Source organism: Eptesicus fuscus, chromosome 5, assembly GCF_027574615.1.
Source record: "Eptesicus fuscus isolate TK198812 chromosome 5, DD_ASM_mEF_20220401, whole genome shotgun sequence".
NCBI classification, from domain to species: Eukaryota; Metazoa; Chordata; class Mammalia; order Chiroptera; family Vespertilionidae; genus Eptesicus; species Eptesicus fuscus.
In genome coordinates this window covers 100,944,240-100,952,252 of record NC_072477.1, presented here as the reverse complement: position 1 = coordinate 100,952,252, position 8,013 = coordinate 100,944,240, and positions in this window count along the sequence as shown.

The window sequence follows — 8,013 nt, the reverse complement described above, 5'->3', positions numbered from 1 at the left end:
TGTTTTTGTTTTGTTTTGTTTTGTTTTGTTTTGTTTTGTTTTGTTTTGTTTTGTTTGCCAGCCCTTCTAGTCAGATGGAGCCAGGAACCACAATGTGGGAGCTTTGTCTCAGTTCCTTTGCCTGGGCAGGAAGGCAAGGGGTCATTCGAGGAAACTCTCAATTTCCCAACAGGCTCTTTGTTTGGGAAGGGCTTGCAACTATTCTTAGCCTTGGTTATAAATTAATTGTTTCTGCCTATGTGTAACAGAACTCCCTCTGCCTAGTACTGACTTTGCTTCAAGGGTGATCAGCTTTGCCTTCCCACATCTAGGGAGCAAGCATTGCTGAGCTACATAGCTTCCAGGTGTTCCTTCCAGCCCCTCTGATCATATGTGGCAGGGAGACAGTCTCTATAGTGAGAAAGACTGATTTGCCTGGCCTCAACAACCCAGGCCTTAGAACCAGTAAAACCCCTTGTTTGAGGATCAAAATAAGGCAGATCTGTACCATACTGAGTTCTCTGGGCCAGAGTATGCCAACCTGGTTATGCAGATGAGTAAAGCTGCTATTTGGGATTACTACTTGGGCAATGTAAGTATGAACTCTGTCTACCAAGATCCTTGTGCTGATTGTTACAAACCCCACCCCATTTTTATGTCAGTCAGATTCCTAGTAGATGCGCTCAGATTTCCCTGCTATGCCTGTGGGGTCCCACAAAGTGATCCACAATGCTGGAGGACATGGTGATGGTTGTCTCCCTTTGGTTTTCTTTTTCCACTGGAGAAACTGCAGACTACAGGGAAATCTCCCCATGTGGTGCCACACTGGCCTGGGGGAGGAGCAATGTGGTCAATGTGCAGCTGCTTCTCTTACCTTTCTAATGCAGTCTGTCTTGGTCTCTGTAGTATGGCAGGAAAGGGGGATGTTGCTTCAGCTTCATCCCTGTATTCTAAGATACTTTCAGTTGTGTCTTCTTCATGAATATTTGTTAGTTGTGAAGAGAACCAAGTCAGGACCAACCTATGTCAACAACTTGGTGATGTCATTCTCCATCTTATCCTACCTAATAATAGACAAATATGCAAATTGACTGTACCTTCGCTATGCCCGTGATTGGCCAGGAGGTGCCGGGGGGCGGGACTCGGGGTGGCCGGGGTGGCCGATTGGGCCAGCAGGACGCTGAGCTCGCATCGCCAGCAGCGGCTCGAGCTCAGCGTCTGCGCCATAGAAGGGGCCTCTGGGGCAGCGAGCTCACGTCCCACCGCGGACCATCAAAAGCAGGCACCATCCGCTCAGGCACCAGGCCTTTCAGAAGCCTCCGGTGGGGTGGAGGCTTCGGAAAGGCCTGGTGCACCAGCGGACAGGCACCCAGCTCCCCCACAATCGAAAGCAAAAGTGTGGGAGCTGGGTGCCTGTCCACTCAGGCACCAGGCCTTTCAGAAGCCTCCGCCGTGCTAGAGGCTTCTGAAAGGCCTGGTGCACCAGTGGACAGGCACCCAGCTCCCCCGCGATTGAAAGCAAAAGTGTGAGAGCTGAGTGCCTGTCCACTCAGGCACCAGCGGACAGGCACCCAGCTCCCCCGTGATCAAAAGCGAAAGCATGTAGAGGACCCTACACGTGCATGATTCAATCATGCACTGGGCCTCTCGTCCTATATAATAAGAGAGGAATATGCTAATTTTCTGTTATGCTGTGAGGTGTAATGACCGACTGCATAAGGACCAGATCATGGATCTGCAGGAGGGTGGGGCAGCGAACTACAAGAGGGAAGCGGAGAGCTACAGGAGGGGGCAGGGCAGCAAGCAAGCAGGAGGTGGAGAGCTACAGGAGGGCGCCAGTGACCTACTGGTACACGGATTTGTATGCAGGGCTACTAATCTCTTATATAAAAGGCCCGTGGTTGTCACGCCATAATGCCTTCACAACCAAACGAGCAATAACTCTCGAGGTGGGCAGGGCAAGGTGCAAGCTACTAGCAGCAGAGAGCTACGCTTGGTGGAGGGTGGGGCAGTGAGCTATGAGCGGCGATGGGCGGGGCGGCCAGCTGAGGCAAGTGGTAGCAAGCTACATGCACGCTGAGTCTCTAGTATTTATATAAATGTGTAATTGTAACAACTAAATTTAAAGCATGTAACTTGCCTTCTTTATTACTTTCATTAATATTTATTCATGCTGATTATGGTTAAAGTATAGCACTTACTTAGCATTTTCATCAATTTAAAAAAACAATAGAAAAGATTATGTGATTAAACAAATCTACTCAAGGCATAAATGTAGAGCAAGAATAAAAGGAAATTCTGATATATGAAGGGAATTTTATTTGTTGAAATGGTGAAATTATGGAGTATGTTCCAGTGTAGCATTTGAAATACATAATAATTTTAACTCTATAATATGAAAATTTATAAACATATAAAAGTACAGACTAATATAATGAACCATGGTATGTCTATCACCTAGATTCAGGAGTTATTAATATTTTTATCATGGATTTATCTTTTTTATTCTTATTGTATTTTTAAACAAACCCCTAATTTCAAAATTTTTCTCTTTTTTAAACTTAAATTCTTTATCTTTGAAAATATTACATATGTCTCCTTTTTTCCCCCATTGAGCTCTCCCTGGCTGCTCCCACCCCACAGCACATGCCCTCACTGCACCGCCCCCCTACTGTCTGTGTCCATTGGTTATGCTTATATTCATGAATACAAGTCCTTTGGTTGATCTCTTACCCCACGTCCCACCCTCCCCTACATTCCCTCTGAGTTTTGACAGTCTGTTTGATGTTTCTATGTCTCTGAATCTATTTTTGTACATCAGTTCACGTTGTTCATTATATTCCACAAATGAGTGAGATCATATCCTTCTCTGACTGGTTATTTCAGTTAGCATAATGCTCTCCAGGTCCATCTATGCTGTTATGAATGGTAAGAGTTCTTTCTTTTTTACAGCAGCGAAGTATTCCATTGTGTAGATGTACCACAGATTTCTAATCCACTCATCTACTGATGGGCACTTAGGCTGTTTCCAAATCTTAGCTATTGTAAATTGTGCTTCTATGAACATAGGGGTGCATATATTCTTTCTGATTAGTGTTTCTGAGTTCTTGGGATATATTCCTAGAAGTGGATCACTGTGTCAAGTAGGAGTTCCATTTTTAAATTTTTGAAGAAACTCCATACTGTTCTCCACAGTGGCTGCACCAGTTTGCATTCCCACCAGCAGTGAATGAGGGTTCCTTTTCTCCACATCCTCGCCAGCACTTGTTGTTTGTTGATTTGTTGATGATAGCCATTCTGACAGGTGTGAGATGGTATCTCATTGTCTTTTTGATTTGCATCTTTCAAATCATTAGTGACTTTGAGCAGGTTATCATATGTCTCTTGGCCTTCTGTATGTCCTCTTTCAAAAAGTGTCTATTTAAGTCCTTTGGCCATTTTTTGAATGGATTGTTTATCTTCCTTTTGTTAAGTTGTATGAGTTCCCTGTAAATGTTGGAGATTAAACACTTATCTGAGATAACATTGGCAAATATGTTCTCCCATGCAATGGGCTTTCTTGTTGTTTTGTTGATGGTTTCTTTTGCTGTGCAGAAGCTTTTTATTTTGATGTAGTCCCATTTGTTTACTTTCTCCTTAGTTTCCATTGCCCTAGTAGCTGTATCAGTAAAGCTATTGCTATGACAAATGTCTGCTACTTTGCTGCCTATGGCTTCTTCTAATATTTTTATGGTTTCCCATCTTACATTTAAGTCCTTTATCTATTTTGAGTTTGTTTTTGTGTATGGTGTGAGTTTTTGGTCTAGTTTCATTTTTTTGCATGTATCTGCCCAATTTTCCCAACACCATTTATTGAAGAGACTTGTCTTGACTCCATTGTATGATCTTGTCTGCTTTGTCAAATATTAATTGAGCATAATGGCTTGTACTGATTTCTGGGTTCTTTTGAATTGGTCTTTATGTCTGTTCTTGTGCTAGTACAGGCAGTTTTGAGAACAGTGGCTTTGTAGTATAGCTTGATATCTGGTATTGTAGTCCCTCCAACTTTGTTCTTTCTCAGAATTGCTGTGGCTATTCACAATTTTTCAATGTCATCATTTTTTATTTCACATCACCCTTACATATTTCTCTAAAAAAGGGACATTTTATTACATAATCACAATACAAGTAGCAAATCATTAGAAAGTAATAATTTCTTAATATAATCTAAAAATATGTTCATTAAGAATATCCTCTGGTGAGCATTGAAAATATATCTGTCCATATTAAAAGTTCCCCCAATTATTTCTTAAATGTCTTTTTATATTTGACAAGAGGCCTGGTGCACGAAATTCGTGCATGGAGGGGGGGTGTCCCTCAGCCCAGCCTACACCCTCTCCAATTTGGGACCCCTCCAGGGATGTCCAACTGCCTGTTTAGGCCCAATCCCACCTAAACGGGTAGTCGGACATCCTTCTCACAATCCAGGACTGCTGGCTCCCAACTGCTCGACTGTCTGCCTTCCTGATTTTCCCTAAATCTCTTCTGCCTGCCAGCCTGATCACCCCCTAACCCCTCGCATGCCAGCCTGATTGATGTCTAACTGCTCCTCTGCCAGCCTGTTTGCCCCCAACTTCCCTCCTCTTCCGGCCTGGTCACCCCTAACTGCCATCCCCTGCAGGGTGGATTGCCTCCAACTACCCTCCCTTGCAGGCCTGGTGCCTCCCAACTGCCCTCCCCTGCTGGCCATCTTGTGGTGGCCATCTTGTGTCCACATGGGAGCAGGATCTTTGACCACATGGGGGCAGCCATATTGTGTGTTGGATTGATGGTCAATCTGCCTATTACTCTTTTATTAGATAGGAGGATAGAGGCCTGGTGCAGGGGTGGGGGCCAGTTGGTTTGCCCTGAAGGGTGTCCTGGATCAGGGTGGGGTTCCCTTGGGGCGTCAGCCTGGGCAAGGGGCCTGTGGTGGTTTGCAGGCCAGCCATACCCCTGGCGACCCAAGCAGAGGCCCTGGTATCTGGAGTTTATTTACCTTCTACAATTGAAACTTTGTAGCCTAGAGCGGAGCCAAGCCTCCTGTTCAATCCGTGGCTGCCATTTGGATTTGTTTACCTTCTATAATTGAATCTTTGTATCCTTGAGTGGAGGCCTGGGCCCGCCAGAGTGTGTGGAAAGCTTGGCTTCTTCTGTTGCCGGGGAAACCCAAGCCTCCCTTCTGGTAGCCATCTTGGCTGGGGTTAATTTGCATACTCGCCCTGATTGGCTGGTGGGTGTGGCTTGGCTGGTGGGCGTGGCTGGTGGGAGTGGCTTGTGTAGCGGAGTGATGGTTAATTTGCATATTAGTCTTTTATTAGAGAGGATTTGTTCAAACCAGAATCCAAAATAAAGTTCCACTCACTGCAATTGATAATTATGTCTCTTAACCTTTTGCACTCGGATACCGAGTGTGACGCGACACGGTTAGCATCGGTAGCAGCTCTTTTTATACTCTTTGAATGTATCAATAATTTGAAATATAAAAAAATCCAAATAAATAAGTTTGTATGAAAAGAAACTCCAGTTTTTTATTCTACTGCCGCGCTTTGTAAAATCTGGGGTATTTAAAAAATTAAATCCCAAGTAGAATAAAGGAATCAAGAAAAAAGCAAACGAGTGCAAAGGGTTAAATCTCTTCTCCTCTTCATGTTTTCTTTTCAAGGTTCTTACTTGTAAAAATCATTTTAGACGGACTGCAGATTAGCCCACACTCTGGAGTTTTCTGGTGCTTTCTTATGGTATCATTTAAATTATTCCTCTATCCCCTGTACTTCTTATTAACTTAAAGTAAGATCTAAATGCTGGAATAGATTCTACTTTAATTTTTGCATTTTACAGGTTATATTTTGAACTTCACAAAACGCATCACATCAAGAAGTTCACGTCTGGCTCTAGCCGGTTTGCTTCGGTGGATAGAGCATTGGCCTGTGGACTGAAGGATTCCCATCAAGGGTACATGCTCTGGTTGGGGGTACCATCCCTAGTAGGGGGAGTGCAGGATGCAGCCAATCAATGATTCGCTCTCATCCTTGATGTTTCTATCTCTCTCTCTCCCTTCCTCTCTTGAAATCAATAAAAATATATTTTAAAAAAAGAAGAAAAAGAAGTTCATGTCTGGCTGAAAGACTTCCAGTGATGCGAAGACAGATCTATAAGTTCAGATTGGAGCAGTCCAATCCTTAATATTTTGTAGCTCTGCATCAAACTTTACCCTAAAGATTTATAGAAAAATCAGTTCTTTCAACAGAGATTGCTAAAAAGTGATGATTGCTAAAAATGATAAATGATACCTTTATCATTTCTTCTACAGTTATTAACTATAATTCTTCCATGAAGAAGAGCTTTATTTAATCAAATATACCTGTTTAGATACTTTGCCAAACAATTTGTACAGAAAAGACGGGAAATGCTTTTTTTCTTTTTACTCTCATTATTTGTTTCCAGAATAAGAATAGAAATTGGAGCTCTGGCCACCTTCAAAGATTACCAAAGAGAATTTTCTTTCTTCTTTTTTGAATTGTTCACTTTTTTAAAAGGTGTGTTTTTCCCTTCTTAAAAATGGTAAACTCATAAATGTTTTTGAATTCATTATATCTGAATCAATTGCAGTCATCTTTCCTCTTGATACTCAAATTGCCCCTTCTTGGACAGTAGAAAGAGTTTTTTCAAGCTGGATCCTCAGTCTTTTTAATATAATACAGTTAACCCTTAATAGTTTCCTTAGTTTCTGGTGTGTATGTGTGGACACACTCACATACACGGTCAATCCATCTTGTACATTTTCTATTTCTGGTTTGGAATCAACCATTTTCCAAGCACCTGTTGGTGTGATTTTCTGAGAAAACTCCCTATAGTGTTTCACAGTGGCTGCACCCAGTCTGCATTCCCACCAGCAGTGTACTAGGGCTCACTTTTCTCCAAATCCTCAGCAATACTTCTTTGTTGATTTGTTTATGGTAACCATTCTGATGAGTATGTGGTGATTCCTCATTGTAGTTTGAATTTGCATCTCTCTGATGATTTAGTGACATTGAGCATTTTTTTCATATGTCTATTGTTCATCTGTATGTCTTCTTCTTTTTTTTTTTTCTTTATTGATTTCAGAGAGGAAGGAAGAGGGAGAGAGAGATAGAAACATCAATGATGACAGAGAATCATTGATTGGCTGCCTCCTGCACACCCCCTACTAGGGATCAAGCCCACAACCCGGGCATGTGCCCTTGGCTGGAATCGAACCTGGGACTCTTCAATCTGCAGGCTGACGCTCTATCCACTGAGCCAAACCGGTTAGGGCTGTATGTCTTCTTTGGAGAACTGCATTTTCAGGTACTTTTCCAGTTTTTAATTGGATTGTTTGTCTACTTTTTGTTGAGTTGTTTGAATTCTTTATATATTTTGGAAATTAACCCCCTATCAGATGTATCATTGGTGAATATGTTCTACCAAACAGTGGGTTCCCTTTTCATTTTAATGATGGTTTCTTTTGCTGTGCAGGATTTTTTTAGTTTCATGTAGTTCCATTTCTTTATTTTTTCCTTTGTTTCTTTTGTTTCTCTCTTAAGTGAGATATCTGACTATGTTTTCTTCTGAGATTTTTATGGTTTTGCAACTTACATTTAAGTCTTTTATACATTTTGAGTTTATTCTTGTATATAGTGTAAGTTGGTGGTCTAGTTTTACTTTTTGGATGTACCTGCCCAATTTTCCCAACACCATTTATTGAAGAGAGTACTGTTACTCTACTGTATGCTCCTGCCTCCTTTGTCAATTAATAATTGAACATATTGGCCTGGGAAAATTTCTAGGGTCACTGTTAGTTCCATTGGTCTATATGGCTATTCTCTGGCAAGTACCAGGCTGTTTTGATTGCAGTGGCTTTGTAGTATAGTGTGATATCCAGTACAGTGACCCCTCCAACTTTGTTATTTTTTCTCAGAATTGTTATGGCTATTGGGATATTTTTTGGTTCCATGTGAATTTTTGGAATGTGTCTTCTAGCTCTGTCAAATATGC